Source organism: Schistocerca serialis, unplaced genomic scaffold (assembly GCF_023864345.2).
Source record: "Schistocerca serialis cubense isolate TAMUIC-IGC-003099 unplaced genomic scaffold, iqSchSeri2.2 HiC_scaffold_750, whole genome shotgun sequence".
In the NCBI taxonomy this organism is placed as follows: domain Eukaryota; kingdom Metazoa; phylum Arthropoda; class Insecta; order Orthoptera; family Acrididae; genus Schistocerca; species Schistocerca serialis.
In genome coordinates, this window is record NW_026048354.1 from 6,325 (window position 1) to 25,000 (window position 18,676).

Genomic DNA, 18,676 nt, shown 5'->3' on the forward strand with positions numbered 1-18,676 from the left:
TATTGCCATAACTTTATTGGAAAAATAGGAATCACGCAATCAATCTTAGAAGCTTATTCCTTCGTTAATTCTCTGGGCGATGGATTATCTCGCCAGTTTTATTTTCATTTGTGTGTGCTGCCGTCCCTCTTTTTAATTTCCTTTCATTTCCTTTCATTTCTATCTTTCTTTCTTTCTTCCTTTTGGTTCTCAACTCACTATTTCTTCACACCTGCAGAGTGAGGTGTCTTTCTGAGTCAAGTGTCGTCGCCCATTGCGGCATAGCAGAGTATGCCCCTCGCTTTTAATTTCGTTCCTGGCAACAAGTCTTGCTACTCGATGCACCATGTTGTGCGTGCTGCGGCGACACTCTAGGATGGCGGCAATTTTGGAGAGGACAAGGTAAAAAAAAAAAAAAAAAAAAAAAAAGAATACAAAAAAAAAAAAAAAAAAAAAAAAAAGTGTAGTATCTGTTCTTATCAGCTTAATATCTGATACGTCCTGCATCGCAGGACCAGAATATTAAACTCATTTTTGGTTCATGACGGAGTGCTAGGGGCTTGCTCCACCTCTGTCGCGGGTTGGCCCGGCATTGCAGTACCGCCGGGATCGGCCCACCTAAAATTAATTAAAACACAGACTGAAATGGGTTAATATTCTGCAGTGATGAGATATTCCGCTGGTGGCTAAACTTGTCGTAGTTGTCGATGTGCCCAGTAGTTAGCTGCCTACACACCACGATTTCTTTTAATTAATTTAAGATTATCTCAAGCATTTTTTTTTTTTTTTTTTTTTTTTGCCGTTAGCCGGACCGCTCTTGCAGCCGCATTACACTAGGCTGGTAATTTATCGTGGCCCAGAGCAGTGCCTTCGGATGTGTCGTTGGCGTCTCCTATTGTCCGGCCACAGATAATTTTAATTAAATTTTTTGGAGTTATATCCTTAGCTCCTCGCGAACGTCGTCGTCGCCGCCGCACGCACGCAGAATGCGTGTGCACACACACGTATGCAGTAGGCGGTGGACGATGCAAGCACTCGGCTAGGTGTAGCTCGCGCCAGCCTCGCGCCGATGTAGCTCGCGCCAGCCTGGAGCTGCTGTGGGGCGGACTCACGGCTTCTCCACTGCCCTGGCAGCTAGCGGCGTTCAGATGGGGGTCGCAGTTTACTCTTGGACATGGAGGGTAGTACTGGGCTGTTGACGAGTGCTCTCGTGAATTGTCGATCCTTCCTGTTCTTGCTTTTGCGATGTTTTCGACGGTCGCCTGTTGCCATATCGGCCCGTACCACCGTGTGTCACTCCCACAAGTGGAGCGCACACGCTGCAAGCATTTAGGCCCTTCCACTGCGGTTTTTCCTTATCGCTTCTCGGCCTTTTGGCTAAGAAGCACCCCGCGGTCGGAGCGGTCCGTTGTGCTCTGTAGCGGGTCGCGAGTCGCGTTTCGTGGTCGTTTCGTTTGTTCTTGGTTTTTCCAGCGTTGATATTTTTGCGGTGAATATGTCGAACCGGTCGAACAGTATTCAATGCGTATTCGACAGAGCAGCGAGACGGCCTACGGCCTTTGAAATACAGGAATGGATATTTGGTGATCTGAAAGTACCGGAAAATGACGTCGACACCTTTCAACTGGATTTTGTCTTATTCTCGTTATTCGTGAAATTTCTCGACCAGGAGAAATACGAAAAGTATGGCCTGGCACTCGCGGGCGAACATCCGTTCCGCTACTTCGATGGAACTGTCGGAACAGTGCATATAGTGCCATCTGGCTTTGGGATACGGACTGTGCGGGTATTTAACGTACCCCCTGAGTGTCCCAATGACGTAATCGGCCGTGTCCTGTCGCGGTATGGCACGGTGCTCAGCATCACGAATGAGAAGTGGGGAAGTGCCTACCGTTTCCAGGGCAACAGCGGCGTTCGTAGTGTCCGCATGGACCTCCGCCAGCACATCCCGTCGTATATAAATGTTGCGAGTACCAGGGCCCAGGTCACCTATATTGGGCAACCGCAAACTTGCTCCCTTTGTCACTCGACGGAGCATCTCCGCGTGGACTGCCCGCGCCGGCGTCCTGTGCAACTGCCGCGGGAACGCGCTGCTGGTACCGACCTTGTGCCTCTCCTCAGCGAGGTAGTGGCGGGCGCTGCCCACCGTCCCGCTGAGCGACCTGACGTGTCGCCCCCGCCAGAAGCAGTGCAACCGGTACCCAGTGCACCGGCTGACGGACCCGTCCCGGACCAGACGCCCGTTGTGGCGGTACCGCCGGCGGCGTCTGATGTGCCTGCTCTGGCGAGTGATGTGGTCGCTGTCGAACAGATGGAGGTCGTTCTTCCTACCCCGCCCATCCCGGCAGATGACGCTAAGTCCCCCCGCCGTCGTCATCGGCGCAAGAAGGCGAACCCGGACCAGCCGGCGGAGGAAGCGGACGGTTTACGTCCTCCTGAGAGCGGCAGTGAGGCTGACTCTCAGGCCTCCTCAGTTTCCCGCTCTGTTTCCGCTGACCGCTTGGGCGGTATGCGGCAAACTGCTCGGCAACTAGAGGCTCTTATCAGTTCCTCGCGAGATCGGGGAGCGATCCCTGCAAAACGGAAACATGACCAGGGTAGCGACCAGCCAATGCAGCGTACTCGCACCCTTTCACATCCTACTGTGTCCGACGCGTCTGCGCCGCCTGGCTTAGACTATCCTGCCGATGGGGGAGGCCTGAACTGGGCTGACGACGAGGGCGATGACATGCGTGATTGAGTGGGTCTTTCCCCACATGAGCTGCTTGGTATTTGTTTCTCACATCCGGGGTGATATCGCTGGGTTCTGGTGTGGATATTTCCACACCTGCTTCCCTACGGCCGTGACCCTATCTGCCGTTGTCTACTCTGTGTTGCTCTCCCATGCCTGCCTTTGACCGTCCGCCGGGAGCCCTCTCCCTTTTAACGATCAATATCAACTCCATCTCCAACCCGGTCAAACTTCGATCTCTGAAGGACTTTCTCCGCCTTGGTGCGTTTGATGTGGTCTTTCTCCAGGAAGTTTGTGCCCCTTTTCTATCTGACCTTGCTGGTTATGAGGCGCTGTATAACATCGACCCTGACGCCCGGCGGGGTACTGCTTTGCTTTACCGATCAGAGTTTATTCCATCCCACGTTACCACGCTACCCAACGGTCGCGTTCTTGCATGTATCCTTCAAGATGTCCTTTTTCTAAATGTCTATGCTCCTTCCGGTGCTAACCACAGGCATGGCAGAACAACACTTTTTCAGTCTGATCTCCCCCCTTTCTTCGCAGCTCGTCGCCCTATCGTCTTTGGCGGAGACTTCAACTGTGTGGTGGCCGAAGTTGACCAGGTCCCGACGCCTATGCGGTGTGAAGCGCTCGCTTCACTCCTTCGGGCGGCTGACCTTACTGACACATGGCGCCACTTCCATCCCGCCTACACGCAATTTACCCACATCTATCCCACTGGAGCCAGCCGTATTGATCGTGTTTATGTCTCGACTGATTTGACTCCCGCCCTTTGTGCCGTCCAAGTCATACCCGTGGCCTTTAGTGACCACTGTGCGTACTCGTGTTCCTTGCGTATCGCGGGTCCTGCCCCGGTTCCTCGTGGCACCTCTTGGAAGATGAATACCCTTCATCTGTCCCTGCCCGAACTTCGTGCTCTTGTCACGAAAACGTGGCAGGATTGTCTCGTGGACACTTCCCGGTACCCTACCACGGTGGTTTGGTGGCTCCGCTGTGCGAAGCCCCGGCTGCGACGTGTTATCCGGCAATACAGTCGCGACGTCGCCCACTGGAAACGTAGCACGTTGGCCTTCTATCAGCAGTGTCTCACTGACGCCCTGACTCTTCCTGCTGACCGGTATGATCAGCTCCGCATGCGCCTCAACAAAATTAAGGCGCAAATCCTTCGCTTCTCTCGGGAGAAAGCCGACGGTATGGTGGTGCGGTGTCGTTCTGCATCCCTGATTGAAGGCGAGGAGCCATCCCTTTATCACCTAGCCTCTGAACGAACTCGTGCCAAGAAGAACACCATTTTGCGCCTTAAGACAGACGATGGTGCGCGTATCACAGACAACCGCGACGTCCTCCAACACCTGACGGACCATTTCACGCACCTCTTCCAGGATGTTGAGGTCGACGTTGCCGCCCAACGTGCACTTGTCAGTGGGGTGCCCACTTCTTTGGATCGTCATGACCGCGGCTCCTTAACCGAGCCCCTGACACTCGCTGACCTCACATCTGTCCTCCGTGCCTGTCCGGGACGCAAGTCACCTGGCCCCGACGGTCTCCCTTATGAGTTCTACCAACAATTTTGGGACCTGCTCGGCGACCGTTTCTGCACAATGTGCGAGGAGATTTTTGCTGGATGCGACTTACCCGCCGACTTTTTATCTGGACGTATTGCCCTTATTCCAAAGGTGACTGGTCACTGCCGAGCTCAAGACCTGCGTCCTATCACTGTCCTTAACACTGACTATAAGTTGGTGGCACGATGCGTGGCCTCTCGTCTCAAACAGGCGATGACTAAGGTACTTTGCCCCACTCAATCCTGTGGCGTTTCGCGTCGGAACATCTTCACCGCCGCTTCCCTGTACCGCGATGTTGTCTTCCTCACCGCTGACACTCGCACCCCGGCTGCCATTCTTTCCTTGGACTTCGCCGGTGCCTTTGACAGGGTCTCGCACCCTTACCTGCTGGGCGTTATGTCGCGGATGGGTTTTGGGGAGCGCTTCATACGCATCATCCGGAACTTCTTGGATGGGGCAAATTCCACTATCGTGGTGAACGGTTGCCGGTCGCGCCCCATTCCCATCAGACGGTCAGTTCGACAGGGGTGTCCCTTGTCGATGTATTTGTTTGCCTTAGCGCTGGACCCCATGCTGCGTGACATTGGCCGGTTGGTCGACGGTGTCGTTCTCCCAGGCGTCACCTTCCGCTGTGCGGCCTACGCCGATGACGTTGGTGTGTTCGTTGCTAACGCAAGGGACATCGATTCCGTTCGCCGCATTCTCGATGTTTATGAACGGGCCTCCGGTGCTCAGTTAAATCCCAACAAGACTGTGTTACTTCCGCTAGGGCCACGATCTTTGACCGTCGAACGCCCCTGGTACCGAGTTGTAGGGGAACAGCGTATCTTGGGTCTTGAGGTGACTGCCTGTCCGCAGCGTATGTTAACCCTCACGTGGCGGCGGCTTCTCACACGCATCAGGGGCCTTTGCGTGAGCCACGCTGATCGACGGCTCGACCTCCATCAACGCATCCGGCTTATTAATGGTTATCTCCTCTCACGAGCATGGTATGTCGCCCAACTCCTTACGCTGCCGAAGCAGATCGGCCGAGCCATATCCCAAGCAGTATATTGGCTCTTGTGGCGGCATGCGCTGTTCAAGGTTGATGCGCTGACCTGTATGCTGCCGAAGGTCGATGGCGGCCTTGGCCTCATTGACTTTTCTCGGAAATGTGCGGCCCTTCTGATTCACCGTGTCGCCGCTTTGCGCGACGCCGACCCCGGTGGGACTACAGCGGTCCTCTTCGACCGTTATCGTCCACACTCGGCGCGTGCACCGGTCTGTTTGATGCATATTCCGATCCGGCTGACGACGGTCAGAGACTATTACTTCCACCGCAGTTATGTCCTCGCAGTGGCCACTGACAAGGCACGCACGTCGAAGCGCCTTTACCAGGCACTCCGAGGCCAGCCCAAGCCCCATAAATTAGAGGACAGACGACCGTCGGTCATCTGGCGCCAAGTTTGGGCTAATATTAACAACTCAGCCCTTCCCACGGCGGTTTCAGCGCTATGGTACCGTGTCGTCAACAATTTAATCCCCACTAACCATCGCCTGGCGGCCATCCGCCTACGGCCCTCGGCTGCTTGCGGCCGCTGTGGTGACGTTGACACCAGGGAGCATCGCCTCCTCTGCCCCCACGTCACAGAAGTGTGGACCCTTGCACGTGTACTCATAGCGCTGATCGGTGGGACGACGCCAGCAAATGTATCCACCGACTGGTTCCTGACACCTGATCTTCAAACACAACCCCGACCAAGGCGAAACGCAATGGTGTGGCTCTTGGGCCACACCATTTTCACGATCTACGACCTTTCCCTCGCCGATGCTGTCTCTTACATGGACTACCTGTGGAGCCAGCATCGCGTGGCGGAATCTGCTCGAAACTATACGACCACTTTTGCCCGGTATTTGAAAGTTGCAATGATCCATGGATACCAAACGGTGTTCCAGGTTGCCTAGGGCACCTTGTCCAGGCATTGCCTGGGCTTGCCCCTGGTTTTTTTGCACCAATCTTTGACTTGACTCCCCCCGATTCGCAATTGGAACAACTATTGCCATAACTTTATTGGAAAAATAGGAATCACGCAATCAATCTTAGAAGCTTATTCCTTCGTTAATTCTCTGGGCGATGGGATTATCTCGCCAGTTTTATTTTCATTTGTGTGTGCTGCCGTCCCTCTTTTTAATTTCCTTTCATTTCCTTTCATTTCTATCTTTCTTTCTTTCTTCCTTTTGGTTCTCAACTCACTATTTCTTCACACCTGCAGAGTGAGGTGTCTTTCTGAGTCAAGTGTCGTCGCCCATTGCGGCATAGCAGAGTATGCCCCTCGCTTTTAATTTCGTTCCTGGCAACAAGTCTTGCTACTCGATGCACCATGTTGTGCGTGCTGCGGCGACACTCTAGGATGGCGGCAATTTTGGAGAGGACAAGGTAAAAAAAAAAAAAAAAAAAAAAAAGAATACAAAAAAAAAAAAAAAAAAAAAAAAAAGTGTAGTATCTGTTCTTATCAGCTTAATATCTGATACGTCCTGCATCGCAGGACCAGAATATTAAACTCATTTTTGGTTCATGACGGAGTGCTAGGGGCTTGCTCCACCTCTGTCGCGGGTTGGCCCGGCATTGCAGTACCGCCGGGATCGGCCCACCTAAAATTAATTAAAACACAGACTGAAATGGGTTAATATTCTGCAGTGATGAGATATTCCGCTGGTGGCTAAACTTGTCGTAGTTGTCGATGTGCCCAGTAGTTAGCTGCCTACACACCACGATTTCTTTTAATTAATTTAAGATTATCTCAAGCATTTTTTTTTTTTTTTTTTTTTTTTGCCGTTAGCCGGACCGCTCTTGCAGCCGCATTACACTAGGCTGGTAATTTATCGTGGCCCAGAGCAGTGCCTTCGGATGTGTCGTTGGCGTCTCCTATTGTCCGGCCACAGATAATTTTAATTAAATTTTTTGGAGTTATATCCTTAGCTCCTCGCGAACGTCGTCGTCGCCGCCGCACGCACGCAGAATGCGTGTGCACACACACGTATGCAGTAGGCGGTGGACGATGCAAGCACTCGGCTAGGTGTAGCTCGCGCCAGCCTCGCGCCGATGTAGCTCGCGCCAGCCTGGAGCTGCTGTGGGGCGGACTCACGGCTTCTCCACTGCCCTGGCAGCTAGCGGCGTTCAGATGGGGGTCGCAGTTTACTCTTGGACATGGAGGGTAGTACTGGGCTGTTGACGAGTGCTCTCGTGAATTGTCGATCCTTCCTGTTCTTGCTTTTGCGATGTTTTCGACGGTCGCCTGTTGCCATATCGGCCCGTACCACCGTGTGTCACTCCCACAAGTGGAGCGCACACGCTGCAAGCATTTAGGCCCTTCCACTGCGGTTTTTCCTTATCGCTTCTCGGCCTTTTGGCTAAGAAGCACCCCGCGGTCGGAGCGGTCCGTTGTGCTCTGTAGCGGGTCGCGAGTCGCGTTTCGTGGTCGTTTCGTTTGTTCTTGGTTTTTCCAGCGTTGATATTTTTGCGGTGAATATGTCGAACCGGTCGAACAGTATTCAATGCGTATTCGACAGAGCAGCGAGACGGCCTACGGCCTTTGAAATACAGGAATGGATATTTGGTGATCTGAAAGTACCGGAAAATGACGTCGACACCTTTCAACTGGATTTTGTCTTATTCTCGTTATTCGTGAAATTTCTCGACCAGGAGAAATACGAAAAGTATGGCCTGGCACTCGCGGGCGAACATCCGTTCCGCTACTTCGATGGAACTGTCGGAACAGTGCATATAGTGCCATCTGGCTTTGGGATACGGACTGTGCGGGTATTTAACGTACCCCCTGAGTGTCCCAATGACGTAATCGGCCGTGTCCTGTCGCGGTATGGCACGGTGCTCAGCATCACGAATGAGAAGTGGGGAAGTGCCTACCGTTTCCAGGGCAACAGCGGCGTTCGTAGTGTCCGCATGGACCTCCGCCAGCACATCCCGTCGTATATAAATGTTGCGAGTACCAGGGCCCAGGTCACCTATATTGGGCAACCGCAAACTTGCTCCCTTTGTCACTCGACGGAGCATCTCCGCGTGGACTGCCCGCGCCGGCGTCCTGTGCAACTGCCGCGGGAACGCGCTGCTGGTACCGACCTTGTGCCTCTCCTCAGCGAGGTAGTGGCGGGCGCTGCCCACCGTCCCGCTGAGCGACCTGACGTGTCGCCCCCGCCAGAAGCAGTGCAACCGGTACCCAGTGCACCGGCTGACGGACCCGTCCCGGACCAGACGCCCGTTGTGGCGGTACCGCCGGCGGCGTCTGATGTGCCTGCTCTGGCGAGTGATGTGGTCGCTGTCGAACAGATGGAGGTCGTTCTTCCTACCCCGCCCATCCCGGCAGATGACGCTAAGTCCCCCCGCCGTCGTCATCGGCGCAAGAAGGCGAACCCGGACCAGCCGGCGGAGGAAGCGGACGGTTTACGTCCTCCTGAGAGCGGCAGTGAGGCTGACTCTCAGGCCTCCTCAGTTTCCCGCTCTGTTTCCGCTGACCGCTTGGGCGGTATGCGGCAAACTGCTCGGCAACTAGAGGCTCTTATCAGTTCCTCGCGAGATCGGGGAGCGATCCCTGCAAAACGGAAACATGACCAGGGTAGCGACCAGCCAATGCAGCGTACTCGCACCCTTTCACATCCTACTGTGTCCGACGCGTCTGCGCCGCCTGGCTTAGACTATCCTGCCGATGGGGGAGGCCTGAACTGGGCTGACGACGAGGGCGATGACATGCGTGATTGAGTGGGTCTTTCCCCACATGAGCTGCTTGGTATTTGTTTCTCACATCCGGGGTGATATCGCTGGGTTCTGGTGTGGATATTTCCACACCTGCTTCCCTACGGCCGTGACCCTATCTGCCGTTGTCTACTCTGTGTTGCTCTCCCATGCCTGCCTTTGACCGTCCGCCGGGAGCCCTCTCCCTTTTAACGATCAATATCAACTCCATCTCCAACCCGGTCAAACTTCGATCTCTGAAGGACTTTCTCCGCCTTGGTGCGTTTGATGTGGTCTTTCTCCAGGAAGTTTGTGCCCCTTTTCTATCTGACCTTGCTGGTTATGAGGCGCTGTATAACATCGACCCTGACGCCCGGCGGGGTACTGCTTTGCTTTACCGATCAGAGTTTATTCCATCCCACGTTACCACGCTACCCAACGGTCGCGTTCTTGCATGTATCCTTCAAGATGTCCTTTTTCTAAATGTCTATGCTCCTTCCGGTGCTAACCACAGGCATGGCAGAACAACACTTTTTCAGTCTGATCTCCCCCCTTTCTTCGCAGCTCGTCGCCCTATCGTCTTTGGCGGAGACTTCAACTGTGTGGTGGCCGAAGTTGACCAGGTCCCGACGCCTATGCGGTGTGAAGCGCTCGCTTCACTCCTTCGGGCGGCTGACCTTACTGACACATGGCGCCACTTCCATCCCGCCTACACGCAATTTACCCACATCTATCCCACTGGAGCCAGCCGTATTGATCGTGTTTATGTCTCGACTGATTTGACTCCCGCCCTTTGTGCCGTCCAAGTCATACCCGTGGCCTTTAGTGACCACTGTGCGTACTCGTGTTCCTTGCGTATCGCGGGTCCTGCCCCGGTTCCTCGTGGCACCTCTTGGAAGATGAATACCCTTCATCTGTCCCTGCCCGAACTTCGTGCTCTTGTCACGAAAACGTGGCAGGATTGTCTCGTGGACACTTCCCGGTACCCTACCACGGTGGTTTGGTGGCTCCGCTGTGCGAAGCCCCGGCTGCGACGTGTTATCCGGCAATACAGTCGCGACGTCGCCCACTGGAAACGTAGCACGTTGGCCTTCTATCAGCAGTGTCTCACTGACGCCCTGACTCTTCCTGCTGACCGGTATGATCAGCTCCGCATGCGCCTCAACAAAATTAAGGCGCAAATCCTTCGCTTCTCTCGGGAGAAAGCCGACGGTATGGTGGTGCGGTGTCGTTCTGCATCCCTGATTGAAGGCGAGGAGCCATCCCTTTATCACCTAGCCTCTGAACGAACTCGTGCCAAGAAGAACACCATTTTGCGCCTTAAGACAGACGATGGTGCGCGTATCACAGACAACCGCGACGTCCTCCAACACCTGACGGACCATTTCACGCACCTCTTCCAGGATGTTGAGGTCGACGTTGCCGCCCAACGTGCACTTGTCAGTGGGGTGCCCACTTCTTTGGATCGTCATGACCGCGGCTCCTTAACCGAGCCCCTGACACTCGCTGACCTCACATCTGTCCTCCGTGCCTGTCCGGGACGCAAGTCACCTGGCCCCGACGGTCTCCCTTATGAGTTCTACCAACAATTTTGGGACCTGCTCGGCGACCGTTTCTGCACAATGTGCGAGGAGATTTTTGCTGGATGCGACTTACCCGCCGACTTTTTATCTGGACGTATTGCCCTTATTCCAAAGGTGACTGGTCACTGCCGAGCTCAAGACCTGCGTCCTATCACTGTCCTTAACACTGACTATAAGTTGGTGGCACGATGCGTGGCCTCTCGTCTCAAACAGGCGATGACTAAGGTACTTTGCCCCACTCAATCCTGTGGCGTTTCGCGTCGGAACATCTTCACCGCCGCTTCCCTGTACCGCGATGTTGTCTTCCTCACCGCTGACACTCGCACCCCGGCTGCCATTCTTTCCTTGGACTTCGCCGGTGCCTTTGACAGGGTCTCGCACCCTTACCTGCTGGGCGTTATGTCGCGGATGGGTTTTGGGGAGCGCTTCATACGCATCATCCGGAACTTCTTGGATGGGGCAAATTCCACTATCGTGGTGAACGGTTGCCGGTCGCGCCCCATTCCCATCAGACGGTCAGTTCGACAGGGGTGTCCCTTGTCGATGTATTTGTTTGCCTTAGCGCTGGACCCCATGCTGCGTGACATTGGCCGGTTGGTCGACGGTGTCGTTCTCCCAGGCGTCACCTTCCGCTGTGCGGCCTACGCCGATGACGTTGGTGTGTTCGTTGCTAACGCAAGGGACATCGATTCCGTTCGCCGCATTCTCGATGTTTATGAACGGGCCTCCGGTGCTCAGTTAAATCCCAACAAGACTGTGTTACTTCCGCTAGGGCCACGATCTTTGACCGTCGAACGCCCCTGGTACCGAGTTGTAGGGGAACAGCGTATCTTGGGTCTTGAGGTGACTGCCTGTCCGCAGCGTATGTTAACCCTCACGTGGCGGCGGCTTCTCACACGCATCAGGGGCCTTTGCGTGAGCCACGCTGATCGACGGCTCGACCTCCATCAACGCATCCGGCTTATTAATGGTTATCTCCTCTCACGAGCATGGTATGTCGCCCAACTCCTTACGCTGCCGAAGCAGATCGGCCGAGCCATATCCCAAGCAGTATATTGGCTCTTGTGGCGGCATGCGCTGTTCAAGGTTGATGCGCTGACCTGTATGCTGCCGAAGGTCGATGGCGGCCTTGGCCTCATTGACTTTTCTCGGAAATGTGCGGCCCTTCTGATTCACCGTGTCGCCGCTTTGCGCGACGCCGACCCCGGTGGGACTACAGCGGTCCTCTTCGACCGTTATCGTCCACACTCGGCGCGTGCACCGGTCTGTTTGATGCATATTCCGATCCGGCTGACGACGGTCAGAGACTATTACTTCCACCGCAGTTATGTCCTCGCAGTGGCCACTGACAAGGCACGCACGTCGAAGCGCCTTTACCAGGCACTCCGAGGCCAGCCCAAGCCCCATAAATTAGAGGACAGACGACCGTCGGTCATCTGGCGCCAAGTTTGGGCTAATATTAACAACTCAGCCCTTCCCACGGCGGTTTCAGCGCTATGGTACCGTGTCGTCAACAATTTAATCCCCACTAACCATCGCCTGGCGGCCATCCGCCTACGGCCCTCGGCTGCTTGCGGCCGCTGTGGTGACGTTGACACCAGGGAGCATCGCCTCCTCTGCCCCCACGTCACAGAAGTGTGGACCCTTGCACGTGTACTCATAGCGCTGATCGGTGGGACGACGCCAGCAAATGTATCCACCGACTGGTTCCTGACACCTGATCTTCAAACACAACCCCGACCAAGGCGAAACGCAATGGTGTGGCTCTTGGGCCACACCATTTTCACGATCTACGACCTTTCCCTCGCCGATGCTGTCTCTTACATGGACTACCTGTGGAGCCAGCATCGCGTGGCGGAATCTGCTCGAAACTATACGACCACTTTTGCCCGGTATTTGAAAGTTGCAATGATCCATGGATACCAAACGGTGTTCCAGGTTGCCTAGGGCACCTTGTCCAGGCATTGCCTGGGCTTGCCCCTGGTTTTTTTGCACCAATCTTTGACTTGACTCCCCCCGATTCGCAATTGGAACAACTATTGCCATAACTTTATTGGAAAAATAGGAATCACGCAATCAATCTTAGAAGCTTATTCCTTCGTTAATTCTCTGGGCGATGGGATTATCTCGCCAGTTTTATTTTCATTTGTGTGTGCTGCCGTCCCTCTTTTTAATTTCCTTTCATTTCCTTTCATTTCTATCTTTCTTTCTTTCTTCCTTTTGGTTCTCAACTCACTATTTCTTCACACCTGCAGAGTGAGGTGTCTTTCTGAGTCAAGTGTCGTCGCCCATTGCGGCATAGCAGAGTATGCCCCTCGCTTTTAATTTCGTTCCTGGCAACAAGTCTTGCTACTCGATGCACCATGTTGTGCGTGCTGCGGCGACACTCTAGGATGGCGGCAATTTTGGAGAGGACAAGGTAAAAAAAAAAAAAAAAAAAAAAAAGAATACAAAAAAAAAAAAAAAAAAAAAAAAAAGTGTAGTATCTGTTCTTATCAGCTTAATATCTGATACGTCCTGCATCGCAGGACCAGAATATTAAACTCATTTTTGGTTCATGACGGAGTGCTAGGGGCTTGCTCCACCTCTGTCGCGGGTTGGCCCGGCATTGCAGTACCGCCGGGATCGGCCCACCTAAAATTAATTAAAACACAGACTGAAATGGGTTAATATTCTGCAGTGATGAGATATTCCGCTGGTGGCTAAACTTGTCGTAGTTGTCGATGTGCCCAGTAGTTAGCTGCCTACACACCACGATTTCTTTTAATTAATTTAAGATTATCTCAAGCATTTTTTTTTTTTTTTTTTTGCCGTTAGCCGGACCGCTCTTGCAGCCGCATTACACTAGGCTGGTAATTTATCGTGGCCCAGAGCAGTGCCTTCGGATGTGTCGTTGGCGTCTCCTATTGTCCGGCCACAGATAATTTTAATTAAATTTTTTGGAGTTATATCCTTAGCTCCTCGCGAACGTCGTCGTCGTCGCCGCACGCACGCAGAATGCGTGTGCACACACACGTATGCAGTAGGCGGTGGACGATGCAAGCACTCGGCTAGGTGTAGCTCGCGCCAGCCTCGCGCCGATGTAGCTCGCGCCAGCCTGGAGCTGCTGTGGGGCGGACTCACGGCTTCTCCACTGCCCTGGCAGCTAGCGGCGTTCAGATGGGGGTCGCAGTTTACTCTTGGACATGGAGGGTAGTACTGGGCTGTTGACGAGTGCTCTCGTGAATTGTCGATCCTTCCTGTTCTTGCTTTTGCGATGTTTTCGACGGTCGCCTGTTGCCATATCGGCCCGTACCACCGTGTGTCACTCCCACAAGTGGAGCGCACACGCTGCAAGCATTTAGGCCCTTCCACTGCGGTTTTTCCTTATCGCTTCTCGGCCTTTTGGCTAAGAAGCACCCCGCGGTCGGAGCGGTCCGTTGTGCTCTGTAGCGGGTCGCGAGTCGCGTTTCGTGGTCGTTTCGTTTGTTCTTGGTTTTTCCAGCGTTGATATTTTTGCGGTGAATATGTCGAACCGGTCGAACAGTATTCAATGCGTATTCGACAGAGCAGCGAGACGGCCTACGGCGTTTGAAATACAGGAATGGATATTTGGTGATCTGAAAGTACCGGAAAATGACGTCGACACCTTTCAACTGGATTTTGTCTTATTCTCGTTATTCGTGAAATTTCTCGACCAGGAGAAATACGAAAAGTATGGCCTGGCACTCGCGGGCGAACATCCGTTCCGCTACTTCGATGGAACTGTCGGAACAGTGCATATTGTGCCATCTGGCTTTGGGATACGAACTGTGCGGGTATTTAACGTACCCCCTGAGTGTCCCAATGACGTAATCGGCCGTGTCCTGTCGCGGTATGGCACGGTGCTCAGCATCACGAATGAGAAGTGGGGAAGTGCCTACCGTTTCCAGGGCAACAGTGGCGTTCGTAGTGTCCGCATGGACCTCCGCCAGCACATCCCGTCGTATATCAATGTTGCGAGTACCAGGGCCCAGATCACCTATATTGGGCAACCGCAGACTTGCTCCCTTTGTCAATCGACGGAGCATCTCCGCGTGGACTGCCCGCGCCGGCGTCCTGTGCAACTGCCGCGGGAACGCACTGCTGGTACCGACCTTGTGCCTCTCCTCAGCGAGGTAGTGGCGGGCGCTGCCCACCGTCCCGCTGAGCGAACTGACGTGTCGCCCCCGCCAGAAGCAGTGCAACCGGCACCCAGTGCACCGGTTGACGGACCCGTCCCGGACCAGACGCCCGTTGTGGCGGTACCGCCGGCGGCGTCTGATGTGCCTGCTATGGCGAGTGATGTGGTCGTTGTCGAACAGATGGAGGTCGTTCTTCCTACCCCGCCCCTCCCGGCAGATGACGCTAAGTCCCCCCGCCGTCGTCATCGGCGCAAGAAGGCGAACCCGGACCAGCCGGCGGAGGAAGCGGACGGTTTACGTCCTCCTGAGAGCGGCAGTGAGGCTGACTCTCAGGCCTCCTCAGTTTCCCGCTCTGTTTCCGCTGACCGCTTGGGCGGTATGCGGCAAACTGCTCGGCAACTAGAGGCTCTTATCAGTTCCTCGCGAGATCGGGGAGCGATCCCTGCAAAACGGAAACATGACCAGGGTAGCGACCAGCCAATGCAGCGTACTCGCACCCTTTCACATCCTACTGTGTCCGACGCGTCTGCGCCGCCTGGCTTAGACTATCCTGCCGATGGGGGAGGCCTGAACTGGGCTGACGACGAGGGCGATGACATGCGTGATTGAGTGGGTCTTTCCCCACATGAGCTGCTTGGTATTTGTTTCTCACATCCGGGGTGATATCGCTGGGTTCTGGTGTGGATATTTCCACACCTGCTTCCCTACGGCCGTGACCCTATCTGCCGTTGTCTACTCTGTGTTGCTCTCCCATGCCTGCCTTTGACCGTCCGCCGGGAGCCCTCTCCCTTTTAACGATCAATATCAACTCCATCTCCAACCCGGTCAAACTTCGATCTCTGAAGGACTTTCTCCGCCTTGGTGCGTTTGATGTGGTCTTTCTCCAGGAAGTTTGTGCCCCTTTTCTATCTGACCTTGCTGGTTATGAGGCGCTGTATAACATCGACCCTGACGCCCGGCGGGGTACTGCTTTGCTTTACCGATCAGAGTTTATTCCATCCCACGTTACCACGCTACCCAACGGTCGCGTTCTTGCATGTATCCTTCAAGATGTCCTTTTTCTAAATGTCTATGCTCCTTCCGGTGCTAACCACAGGCATGGCAGAACAACACTTTTTCAGTCTGATCTCCCCCCTTTCTTCGCAGCTCGTCGCCCTATCGTCTTTGGCGGAGACTTCAACTGTGTGGTGGCCGAAGTTGACCAGGTCCCGACGCCTATGCGGTGTGAAGCGCTCGCTTCACTCCTTCGGGCGGCTGACCTTACTGACACATGGCGCCACTTCCATCCCGCCTACACGCAATTTACCCACATCTATCCCACTGGAGCCAGCCGTATTGATCGTGTTTATGTCTCGACTGATTTGACTCCCGCCCTTTGTGCCGTCCAAGTCATACCCGTGGCCTTTAGTGACCACTGTGCGTACTCGTGTTCCTTGCGTATCGCGGGTCCTGCCCCGGTTCCTCGTGGCACCTCTTGGAAGATGAATACCCTTCATCTGTCCCTGCCCGAACTTCGTGCTCTTGTCACGAAAACGTGGCAGGATTGTCTCGTGGACACTTCCCGGTACCCTACCACGGTGGTTTGGTGGCTCCGCTGTGCGAAGCCCCGGCTGCGACGTGTTATCCGGCAATACAGTCGCGACGTCGCCCACTGGAAACGTAGCACGTTGGCCTTCTATCAGCAGTGTCTCACTGACGCCCTGACTCTTCCTGCTGACCGGTATGATCAGCTCCGCATGCGCCTCAACAAAATTAAGGCGCAAATCCTTCGCTTCTCTCGGGAGAAAGCCGACGGTATGGTGGTGCGGTGTCGTTCTGCATCCCTGATTGAAGGCGAGGAGCCATCCCTTTATCACCTAGCCTCTGAACGAACTCGTGCCAAGAAGAACACCATTTTGCGCCTTAAGACAGACGATGGTGCGCGTATCACAGACAACCGCGACGTCCTCCAACACCTGACGGACCATTTCACGCACCTCTTCCAGGATGTTGAGGTCGACGTTGCCGCCCAACGTGCACTTGTCAGTGGGGTGCCCACTTCTTTGGATCGTCATGACCGCGGCTCCTTAACCGAGCCCCTGACACTCGCTGACCTCACATCTGTCCTCCGTGCCTGTCCGGGACGCAAGTCACCTGGCCCCGACGGTCTCCCTTATGAGTTCTACCAACAATTTTGGGACCTGCTCGGCGACCGTTTCTGCACAATGTGCGAGGAGATTTTTGCTGGATGCGACTTACCCGCCGACTTTTTATCTGGACGTATTGCCCTTATTCCAAAGGTGACTGGTCACTGCCGAGCTCAAGACCTGCGTCCTATCACTGTCCTTAACACTGACTATAAGTTGGTGGCACGATGCGTGGCCTCTCGTCTCAAACAGGCGATGACTAAGGTACTTTGCCCCACTCAATCCTGTGGCGTTTCGCGTCGGAACATCTTCACCGCCGCTTCCCTGTACCGCGATGTTGTCTTCCTCACCGCTGACACTCGCACCCCGGCTGCCATTCTTTCCTTGGACTTCGCCGGTGCCTTTGACAGGGTCTCGCACCCTTACCTGCTGGGCGTTATGTCGCGGATGGGTTTTGGGGAGCGCTTCATACGCATCATCCGGAACTTCTTGGATGGGGCAAATTCCACTATCGTGGTGAACGGTTGCCGGTCGCGCCCCATTCCCATCAGACGGTCAGTTCGACAGGGGTGTCCCTTGTCGATGTATTTGTTTGCCTTAGCGCTGGACCCCATGCTGCGTGACATTGGCCGGTTGGTCGACGGTGTCGTTCTCCCAGGCGTCACCTTCCGCTGTGCGGCCTACGCCGATGACGTTGGTGTGTTCGTTGCTAACGCAAGGGACATCGATTCCGTTCGCCGCATTCTCGATGTTTATGAACGGGCCTCCGGTGCTCAGTTAAATCCCAACAAGACTGTGTTACTTCCGCTAGGGCCACGATCTTTGACCGTCGAACGCCCCTGGTACCGAGTTGTAGGGGAACAGCGTATCTTGGGTCTTGAGGTGACTGCCTGTCCGCAGCGTATGTTAACCCTCACGTGGCGGCGGCTTCTCACACGCATCAGGGGCCTTTGCGTGAGCCACGCTGATCGACGGCTCGACCTCCATCAACGCATCCGGCTTATTAATGGTTATCTCCTCTCACGAGCATGGTATGTCGCCCAACTCCTTACGCTGCCGAAGCAGATCGGCCGAGCCATATCCCAAGCAGTATATTGGCTCTTGTGGCGGCATGCGCTGTTCAAGGTTGATGCGCTGACCTGTATGCTGCCGAAGGTCGATGGCGGCCTTGGCCTCATTGACTTTTCTCGGAAATGTGCGGCCCTTCTGATTCACCGTGTCGCCGCTTTGCGCGACGCCGACCCCGGTGGGACTACAGCGGTCCTCTTCGACCGTTATCGTCCACACTCGGCGCGTGCACCGGTCTGTTTGATGCATATTCCGATCCGGCTGACGACGGTCAGAGACTATTACTTCCACCGCAGTTATGTCCTCGCAGTGGCCACTGACAAGGCACGCACGTCGAAGCGCCTTTACCAGGCACTCCGAGGCCAGCCCAAGCCCCATAAATTAGAGGACAGACGACCGTCGGTCATCTGGCGCCAAGTTTGGGCTAATATTAACAACTCAGCCCTTCCCACGGCGGTTTCAGCGCTATGGTACCGTGTCGTCAACAATTTAATCCCCACTAACCATCGCCTGGCGGCCATCCGCCTACGGCCCTCGGCTGCTTGCGGCCGCTGTGGTGACGTTGACACCAGGGAGCATCGCCTCCTCTGCCCCCACGTCACAGAAGTGTGGACCCTTGCACGTGTACTCATAGCGCTGATCGGTGGGACGACGCCAGCAAATGTATCCACCGACTGGTTCCTGACACCTGATCTTCAAACACAACCCCGACCAAGGCGAAACGCAATGGTGTGGCTCTTGGGCCACACCATT

At 54.7% G+C, this 18,676-nt stretch overlaps 3 pseudogenes; all 3 read left to right on the top strand.

The window, feature by feature from the left end:
- The first annotated feature begins 427 nt into the window (after positions 1-427).
- LOC126450702 (U2 spliceosomal RNA) lies at positions 428-602 on the top strand (annotated as a pseudogene).
- Positions 603-6,739: 6,137 nt separating this feature from the next.
- On the top strand, positions 6,740-6,914 carry LOC126450703 (U2 spliceosomal RNA; annotated as a pseudogene).
- Positions 6,915-13,051: 6,137 nt separating this feature from the next.
- Positions 13,052-13,226, top strand: LOC126450704 (U2 spliceosomal RNA; annotated as a pseudogene).
- The last annotated feature ends 5,450 nt before the right edge of the window (positions 13,227-18,676 follow it).